This window comes from Pyrgilauda ruficollis, unplaced genomic scaffold (genome assembly GCF_017590135.1).
Source record: "Pyrgilauda ruficollis isolate IOZ18807 unplaced genomic scaffold, ASM1759013v1 scaffold401, whole genome shotgun sequence".
Classification (NCBI taxonomy): domain Eukaryota; kingdom Metazoa; phylum Chordata; class Aves; order Passeriformes; family Passeridae; genus Pyrgilauda; species Pyrgilauda ruficollis.
The window spans coordinates 34,520-43,980 of NW_024525502.1; positions in this window are offsets into that span (position 1 = coordinate 34,520).

The window sequence follows — 9,461 nt, forward strand, 5'->3', positions numbered from 1 at the left end:
ACTCTACAACTTTGTGAAAGTTGTAAAGCCGATATGTTTATTACAGCACTGGACGCATGTGGGGACTGCTCCCCTCAAAAAACATGCGTACATTTGGGAGCTCCAGACCCCTTCTTATCCCCCTCTCAAATACATATGCATACAATTTCACAATAGGTTCATACATACTCATTGCTCAATCCCTGTCCTATCTGATATGAACCATCAGGTTTCCGAACGGGTAAAATGGGAGTATTGAAGTCAGACTGGCATTCTTTCAATAACCCTAACCGCAGAAATTTTTCAATTATTGGGCTGATTCCTTCCTTGTCTTCTTTTTTCATGGGGTACTGCTTAATTCTCACTGGTTGTTTCCCTTCCTTAAGCTTAATTACTATGGGGGGAGGCATTCTTCGCCCTGCCTGGTACATCAGAGGCCCATACCCTGGGAAATACTTGGCTTAATAGCTCTTCATTAATTTCCTCCTTAATTTCAATGGCTGTTAAGGTATGCAACCACTTGTCAGTCACCTCATCTTCATTCTGGGCATTGGTTTTTCCAGTGACCAGTTCTTTTATAGATCACACACTGGTTTCTACCCAGCTGAGGTAGTCCTTGTCTGAGTGGTCCCTGATTGAGTTTTCTTTGCCTTTCCTCCTGTACCACTGCTACCAGCTTTTTTATTCCTTGTTTATATCCTTCTTCCCGGTTACTAAATACTCTCCATGCCTCTTCTAGCAAGACTTCAAGGTTTCTCCCTTCTGGCCCCCAGATTTTCTGAAGTTTATGCCTAATATCTCCAGCAGACTGTCCCAAAAATGAATTAACTAGCTGATTCATCCCTATCTCAGACCCCAGATCCAATGATGTATGGCAATGCATAGCATCCCTTAAACACTCTAGAAACTCAAACGGAGTCTCAGAAGGCCCCTGCTTAAGGGAATATATGGGAAACCAATTTATGGTTTTTGGGATAGCTCTTTCCACTCCTGTTGCTATCCACTCTTGATAATCTGCTAATTTCTCTACTTCTGCTGATACATTGGAATCCCATTTTGGGTCTTGGAGGGGGAAATATTCTTTTGCATCTAGCTGCTTGCTCTTGCAGTGATCCTCTGCCAAAGTCCCTGCTGTCTTTAAGATCAGCTGTTTTTCTGTTTCAATGAAAGCATCTAGTAGTAACTGGATGTCAGCCCAATCTGGATTGTGTTGCTTGATAACATATTGTAGACGTTTGGCAGTAAGTATCAAATCGATGTGATAATTCCTAGCAATCCTTTCCCATGCCTCTAAATCAAGAGTGGTAAATGGCACTTTAATCAATAATTTCCCTCCTTCTTGTCCCACTGCCTCTCACAGAGGGGCCTGTAGCACTGCTTGCCTCCTAGTTCTGGATGAAATTGGACTGTCAGGAGGGGGATGGGTTCTAGTGGATGTGCCTTCCAAGCCTGAGTCCTTCTTCCTTTTGGGGAAGTCCTCTTCCTCTTCATCCTCATCCTCAACCTCCCTTCTCCTAGGAGGAGCTTTTATCAAATCAAATGTATCTTATTCTTGCCCCTCAGTATGGTAAACTTTGTCTGATCTCATACACTGTTGTCCTATACTGCATGCTGAACAACGTTTGATTTGCCCTCTCTTTGCTTTGTTTTCCTTTTCAAGAGCTAACACCAGTGGGTCAGAGAGAGCTCTGAGCCCACAGTGTCTTTGCCATTCCGGGTGATTTCTTAAAGCAAAAAAACATCAGCATATGAAATCTCATCCCATTTACCTTCCCCTCTTAAAAAGAACATTAACTGCAATAAGGTATTATAATACAAAGTTCCAGCAGGTGGCCACTTCGCTCCATCCTCTAACCTGTATAATGGCCACCAGCGTGTGCAGTATTGAATTAGATCTTTTTTATTCTCAGAGCCCCCCCTGCTGGCGACTTCCTTCCAGTGGGCCAAGATATATCCTAAGGGGCTAGCCCGGGGAACTTCTTTGCTCTGGTTAGTTCCCATTATCTCCTTCTCCTTGTCCTATCTCGTTTCTACCCAAACCTCTCTTCACAGAGCTTCACAGTCGTTTCCCAGTTTTCCTCCCACACACACCCCCAGGTGGCAAGTATCATATGTGATCTTCCACACACAAGCTTTAAGATCTTAGGTTCTGAATCAGCTTGATAGGGAAACTTCAATTTACACTTGGGGCATATGTCCTGACGCCTACTAGAACAGCAATACTAGTGTCTCTCACAAACTCTGCACTGCAATAGTACCCACACAGGGTGCCAGCCTCTCGATGCATCAAAGGCTCCCAGGAATTGCCCGCAGAGGCAGGCTATTCCGTTTATCACTCCAGGGAATTCTAAATCCTCTACGGCAGGTTGTTCCCAGTCCAGACTTACTATAGTACCAGCTGAAGTGCAATAAAGCCCCTCTAAATGAACTCATTCATGTCCTCTAGCTATCCAATAATTCACAGGATTCACAAACTCCCAGGGATCAAGTCCAAACCACTGGGGCAGAGGAACCCCCTGAATTCGACTAGCCACATTTAAAATGTACACAATCTACACAAATCACCACCTTTAAATACAATAAATGTCCTCACCCACATTTCTCCACTTCTTCCACTTCTCTGTCTGGTGCTCCCTGCCCCCACAGCCTGCCCCAGCCAGCGCCTCAGGCCTCACCCAGCCGCTTCAGATGCTGGTAGAACTCCCCTCCCAGCTCCCACGCCATGGGTACACTCACTTGCTCGCTCTCTTTTATACACCACTCATTCGCACAATTACAAACACATGTCCAGACACCACAAACACACACGGGTTCACTTGACTCATCGCAGAGTCTCTAGGGCCACTCTATCGAACAATGAACCTGTCTCCAGCCGGGCTGCCTGCAGGCACAGGAACGAGGCTGTGCACTCATATGTCTCTGAGTGACTTACTGGGCAGCCCTATCGCTCTCTCTCCCCCAGGGCCCTTTGATGTACATACCGTTTATCCACACACCAGCATGTTGTTGTCTGTCTCAGCAGGAGGCAAGACTAGATGAGCAGAGCTCTTCCAGGAAAATCCTGGGGCGAGCCTCAAGAGGTCTGTCCTCCCCTCTGCCCCTGCGAGGACAGAGGTGGTCTCCTGGCTGGGCTTGACAAAATGATTTGTGGAAACAAACAAACTCCACAACTTTTGTGAAAGTTGTAAAGCCAGTATGTTTATTACACCGCTGGATGCATGTGGGGATTGCTCCCCTTAAAAAGACATGAGTACCTCTGGGAACTCCAGATCCTTTTTTATTTCCCTTACTAATCCATGTGCATGCAATTTCACAGTAGGTTCATACATATTCATTTAACTGATTTTGCATTACATTTGCCTCTAGTTTTTTTTTTTAATCAGAAAGAACTCCTGGGTCATCTTGCCCTGTCTCCTGCAGCAGCCTCTCCATCTGTTTCAGAGTTCAAGGGGCCCTCCCTTATCTCTGTCCTTCAGCTGAAGCAGTTTCTTTGAGCATACAGGCAGTCAGAACAAACAGCTATGTTTGCAAGCTACAGACTTAATTCAAAGATGTATATTTCACCTAAATCAAAATGGATTTCTACTCTAGAAAATTTCCACTCTGTCTCAGAAGTTCCACCAAAAGGAAAGCAGCTCCCGTTGCCCATAGCCTAACTGCCAGGTATGATGATGATGATGATGATGACATGTACAATCCCCTTGAAGGAACCTCCAAGACATATGCCCAAGGAAAGAAGGATAACCAGGCTTAGAGGGGCCCTGCCTCTAGCCAGGTAGAGGCTTGGGAAAACCGTGTTTTCTGGACTGTGTGGATTCGTTGGCCTGGCACATGTGAACCACAAGAATATAAAGATTTAGTCGATACTGGTGCGCAGTGCACATTAATCCCATCAAGACATGTGAGGACAGAATGTATCCCATTCATTGGCGTGACAGGGGGATCACAGGATTTTACATTGGTGGAAGCTGATTGTCCTGGGTTGACTATATGATGCTTTTATCCCCAATCGTCTTGTTCTGTTTATACTGAATAATAAGTTTTACACCTTTAAGACTCTCTTCCAGAGTCTGCTTTTGTAGAGAAGCCCCTATGGGGGTTATCTCCCAAACTTGCCCTAAACCAGGACACTGATGTGAGCCTAAATGGAAATGAGTGGAAGAAACACACTATTGTGACTGGCCCAGAGGCCCCATGTATTTTTGGCAGAGATTACCTTCGAAGCGGGTATTTCAAAGACACAGAAGGACTCAGGTGGGCATTTGGGATAGCACCTGTAGTGACAGAGGGTGTCCAGCAATTGAAGACCTTGCCTGGACAGTCTGAGAATCCATCTACAGTAGGACTTCTGAAGGGAGAAGAGCAACAGGCACCAATTGACACTTCCACAGTGCATGGCCAACAGTATAGAACCACTCAAGATGCTGTGATCCCCATCTATAAGATGATCCAAGAGCTGGAGAGCCAAGGGGTGGTCAGCAAAACCCACTCACCCTTCAACAGCCCCATCTGGCCCGTGCATAAATCTTAAGGAGAATGGAGATTGACAGTGGATGACCGTGCATTGAAGGAAGTGACTCCAACATTGAGTGCTGCTGTGCCAGACATATTAGAGCTCCAGTACAAGCTTGAGTCCAAGACAGCGAAGTGGTATGCCACTATCGATATTGCCAATGCATTTTTCTCCATTCCTCTGGCAGCAGAATGCAGGCCTCAGTTTGCCTTCACCTGGAGGGTAATGCAGTATACCTGGAACCAACTGCCCCAGGGGTGGAAGCACAGTCTTACCATCTGCCATGGACTGATCGAGACTGCACTAGAAAAAGGTGACACGCCAGAACATCTACAGTATATTGATGACAACGTTGTGTGGGGGAACACAGCTATGGAAGTGTTTGAGAAAGGAGAGAAAATCATCCGGATCCTCCTGGGAGCTGGTTTCACCATCAAAAAGAGCAAACTAAAGGGACCAGCTCGTGAGATTCAGTTCCTAGGAGTAAAGTGGCAAGATGGACGGTGTCAGATTCCTTTGGAGGACATCAATAACATCACAGCTATGTCTCCACCAACCAATAAGAGGGAAACACAAGCTTTCCTAGGTGCCATAGGCTTTTGGAGAATGCATATTCCTGAGTACAGTCAGATTGTGAGCCCTCTCTATCTGGTCACCTGCAAGAAGAACCATTTCCATTGGAGCCCTGAGCAGCAACAAGCCTTTGCCCAGATTAAGCAGGAGATCGCTCATGTGGTAGCCCTTGGCCCAGTCAGGACAGGACCAGAGGTGAAGAACATGCTCTACTCTGCAGCTGGGAGCCATGGCTTGTCTTGGAGCCTTTGGCAGAAGGTGCCTGGGGAGACTCAGGGTTGACCACTAGGATTTTGGAGTCGAAGCTACAGAGGGTCTGAAGCCAACTATACTCCAACAGAGAAGGAAATTTTAGCAGCCTATGAAGGAGTCCAAGCTGCTTCAGAGGTAATAGGCACTGAAACACAACTCCTCCTGGCACCCCGATTACCAGTACTGGGGTGGATGTTCAAAGCAAAGGTTCCCTCTACCCACCGTGCCACCAGTGCTACATGGAGCAAGTGGATTGCTCTCATAACACAGCACGCCCCTATAGTTAAATTGAATCACCCTGGAATTTTGGAGGTAATTACAAATTGGCCCGAAGATGAAAATTTTGGTGTTACAGATGAAGAACAAGAACCAGCAACACAGGTTGAAGAAGCTCCACCATACAACCAACTGCCACCAGAGGAAACGCGCTACGGTCTTTTCCCTGATGGTTCCTGTCACATAGTAGGGATGAATTGGAAGCGGAAAGCAGCTGTATGGAGCCCCACACGACAGGTCACAGAGGCCACTGAAGGAGAAGGTGGATCAAGCCAACTTGCATAACTCAAAGCTGTTCAACTAGCCCTAGACATTGCAGAAAGAGAGAAATGGCCAAAGCTGTATCTCTACACTGATTCATGGATGGTAGCCAATGCTCTGTGGGGATGGCTGGAGAGGTGGAAGGAGGCTAACTGACAGCATAGCGGAAAGCCAATTTGGGCTGCTGAAGAGTGGAAAGACATAGCTACCAGGGTAGGGAGGCTACCTGGGCCTTGAAAAGCAGGTCCTTTGGAGGCATGGTACCCCTGAGAGGACTGAGTCAAACAATGGGACTCATTTCAAGAACAGCCTTATCAACACCTGGACTAGGGAACATGGCATTGAGTGGGTGTACCATATCCCCTACCATGCACCAGCTGCAGGCAAAGTGGAGAGGTACAATGGACTGCTAAAAACCCAGTTGAAAGCACTGTGTGGGGGATCTTTCGAAAATTGGGAGCAGCAGTTAGCAAAGGTCACCTGGCTAGTTAACACCCGAGGTTCCACCAACCGAGCAGGTTCTGCCCAGTCTGAGTCCCTGAATATAATAGCTGGAGATAAAGTTCCCATGGTATATGTCAGAGGTTTGTTAGGGAAGACAGTATGGATCAATTCTGCCTCGAGTACAGACAAACCCATTTGTGGAGTTCTCTTTGCTCAGGGATCAGGTTGCACATGGTGGATAATGCAGACAGATGGAACAACACAATGTGTGCCTCAGGGAGATCTGATTGTGGGGTGAGACTCATATGTAAATATCACTGTTTGCTGGATCTTACTGCCATTGTCTCTTCATTAAACCATACAGAAATGAAATAGAAGGAAATATGTAAATGTCGAAGGTCTGAGCAAGTGAAAGATGGAGTTTTGAGTGAGTGAAATGAAAGTGGGGAATCCTGCAACTCTGTAGTCTTGGGCCTGAATTCAGTGGTCCGGTGTGGGGATGTGACAGGGGCATGATGGGTATTGCTTGTAATTTTTTGGGTGGGAACAGATGGAAGTTTTTATGTGAATAAAATGCATGATGTTTGGTAATGATTTGCAGAAACAAACAAACTCCACAACCTTTGTGAAAGTGGTAAACCCAATATGTTTATTACAGCATGTGGGAATGTTTCCCCAAAATGACATGCATACCTCTGGGAACTCCAGATCCTTTTTTTATCTCCTTCCCAAATACATATGCATGCCATTTCACAATAGGTTCATACATATTCATTCTACTGATTTGTACTGACATAGGTTCATACATATTCATTCTACTGATTTCTACTGACATTTTTTTCTTTATCAGAACGAATTCCTCGGTCATTTCGCCCTGCTCTCTCTGTCTGCCTCCCCACTTCTGTCTGCCCCCCTTATCTTTTCTCCTTCGGCTGCAGCAGTTTCTCCGAGCATAGGTTTCAGCCAGAACAGGCAGTCAGACTAAACAGCTATGTTTTGCAAGCTACTCAAAGCTTAACTCAAAGATATATATTTCACCTAAATCAAAAGGGATTTCTACTCTGGAAAATCTCCACTCCGTCTCATTTCCCCCCTTTCCTAGAAAATAAGTAAATTCTTTTACTTAATGCAAATCCCTACAACAATAAGTGTCTCTTAATGCTTTACCACGTACGTTTGATAAGGAGGTGTCATGGTTTGAGGCTGGCACAATGCCACTGCCCCCATGAAAATATACTCTCCCTAGTGGCTTTTGTGAGATGTGATCAGGAACAGAGCAAAGCAGACTCCAGCTTAGGAGTAAAGGAAAGAAACTTTATTAACTACAACATCTAAAAAGGAACAGACACAAAACTAAGAATGAAAACCCTCCAAATACACTCCTCCTCCTCCTACCATTTCTTCCACAGCATGAAATAACACCTTAGATTTCCACCCTGTCACCATCTCTCAGATAATCAACTTTCAGTCTATCACCACCCCTTAGATAATCAACTCTCAAGTCCATCAGGGAGAGAGGAGTCCCCCCTTGCACCATAGGCTTCCCCGGAAACACCATTGAAACCTCTTGTGTTTCCATGTCACTCATGGCACTGCCCGGAGAATATCTGCTCTCATGACTTCTTCCCTCCATGTCCAGTGCTCTCACCACTGCACATGGATCAGGACTGCTTTTAGGGTTCCCCTTTTAAGGATGCTCCACCCAGATCCAAAAGCAGCAGTCTCTCAACTTCAGGACACCAGTCCCCCCCAAATTTACGCCCTGGGGCTGAAGGGCCTCGTGAACAGAGATCTTCCTCTCCACTGAAGACAGAGGGCATCCCACACCCTCCTCAGCCATCTCTGTTCACATCACTGCTTCACTCTTGGCTCCAAGGCATTTCCTCCCCCTAAATGCAGTCTCTGGGTCACAGGAAAAACATGGGTCTGTCCATGGCCATACAAGAAAGAGTCCAGACCTAGGCCACTCCGTCATCTCCTCCCACCTAGGATTCTTCTCACCTCTTCTGACAATTCTCATGTGCATCAACTTTCATCACACTTGCTCATTTCCTCCTGCTTCATCTCTCTCTCCTCATTCTGATTCAGGAGGATCAGTATTTGTAACGTTTCCATTATTCTAGAAAGGGGTTAAAATCTTTGCCTCTCTCTGCCCAGAACTCCCACAGCGGCCGGGCACCTTCTCACGCCACATCCCCCATTTCTCCTTCTGGCTGGCCATGCTGCCAGTCCATGATATCGAATTTCAAGGCAGCACAGGCAGTGGCACTCTATCTCCTGGGGGGGTAGGAGGGAGGGGGCCCGATGCTTCTCAGGGCTCCTCCACCCTTCCATCTTGCAAAGCCTTCACTCCCCTCCTCTGCCCAAGGCTCCGGCCTACCTCACCCGGCCGCATGGCTTCCCCTCCCCCGGCCAGCCCTAGCTGGGCAGGGGAGGTCTAGACCTCCTCCACTGACCAGGACCAAGAGAGAGTTCTCCTGGGAGTTCTTGCTTTTAACCCCCTGTGTTCTAAGAGGCGGTCCATACCTTCAGTGGCCAAATCAGGTGCCAATATTCAAATCCAAGCACTGATTGGTTTGACCACAACTTCCCAAAAAACTCACTTCCTTCTTAACCTACGACAGGAGGTTAACACAGATACTCGCTGTAGTATTCTCCAATTCCAGATTAGCAATATAAAAGATAACCCTAAACTTACTCCAACTAATATTAACAAAACTACAATGGGATGACACAACTTATTAAAGATCGCATTTGCAGTTGTTGTCGTGGTTTGACCAGGAAATGAGTTTCTGGGAAAGTTATGGTCAAACCAAGCAGTGGCCAGATTTGAAAATTGGCACCTGGTGTGGCCACTGGGGACCTGGATTCACCTCTGAGAACACACAGGGGTTAAAAGCAGAGGATTCCCAGAGGGACTTTCGCTTTTGAGTCTGGCCAGCCGGGTGAGTTGATCTGACCTCTCCCCTGCCCAGCTGCATCTGGGTGGGGGAGGGGGAGGCCATGTGGCCTGTGGGAAGGGAGGCCAGAGCCCCTGCAAGGTGCAGGGGTGGAGGAGATCTGGGATGTTTTGGGCAGCTCCCCCTCTCTGGGAGAGAGTCATAGAGAGTCTGTGCTGGCTTGAAATTTGATATCTTGTGCCGGCACCATGGCCAGGAGAAAA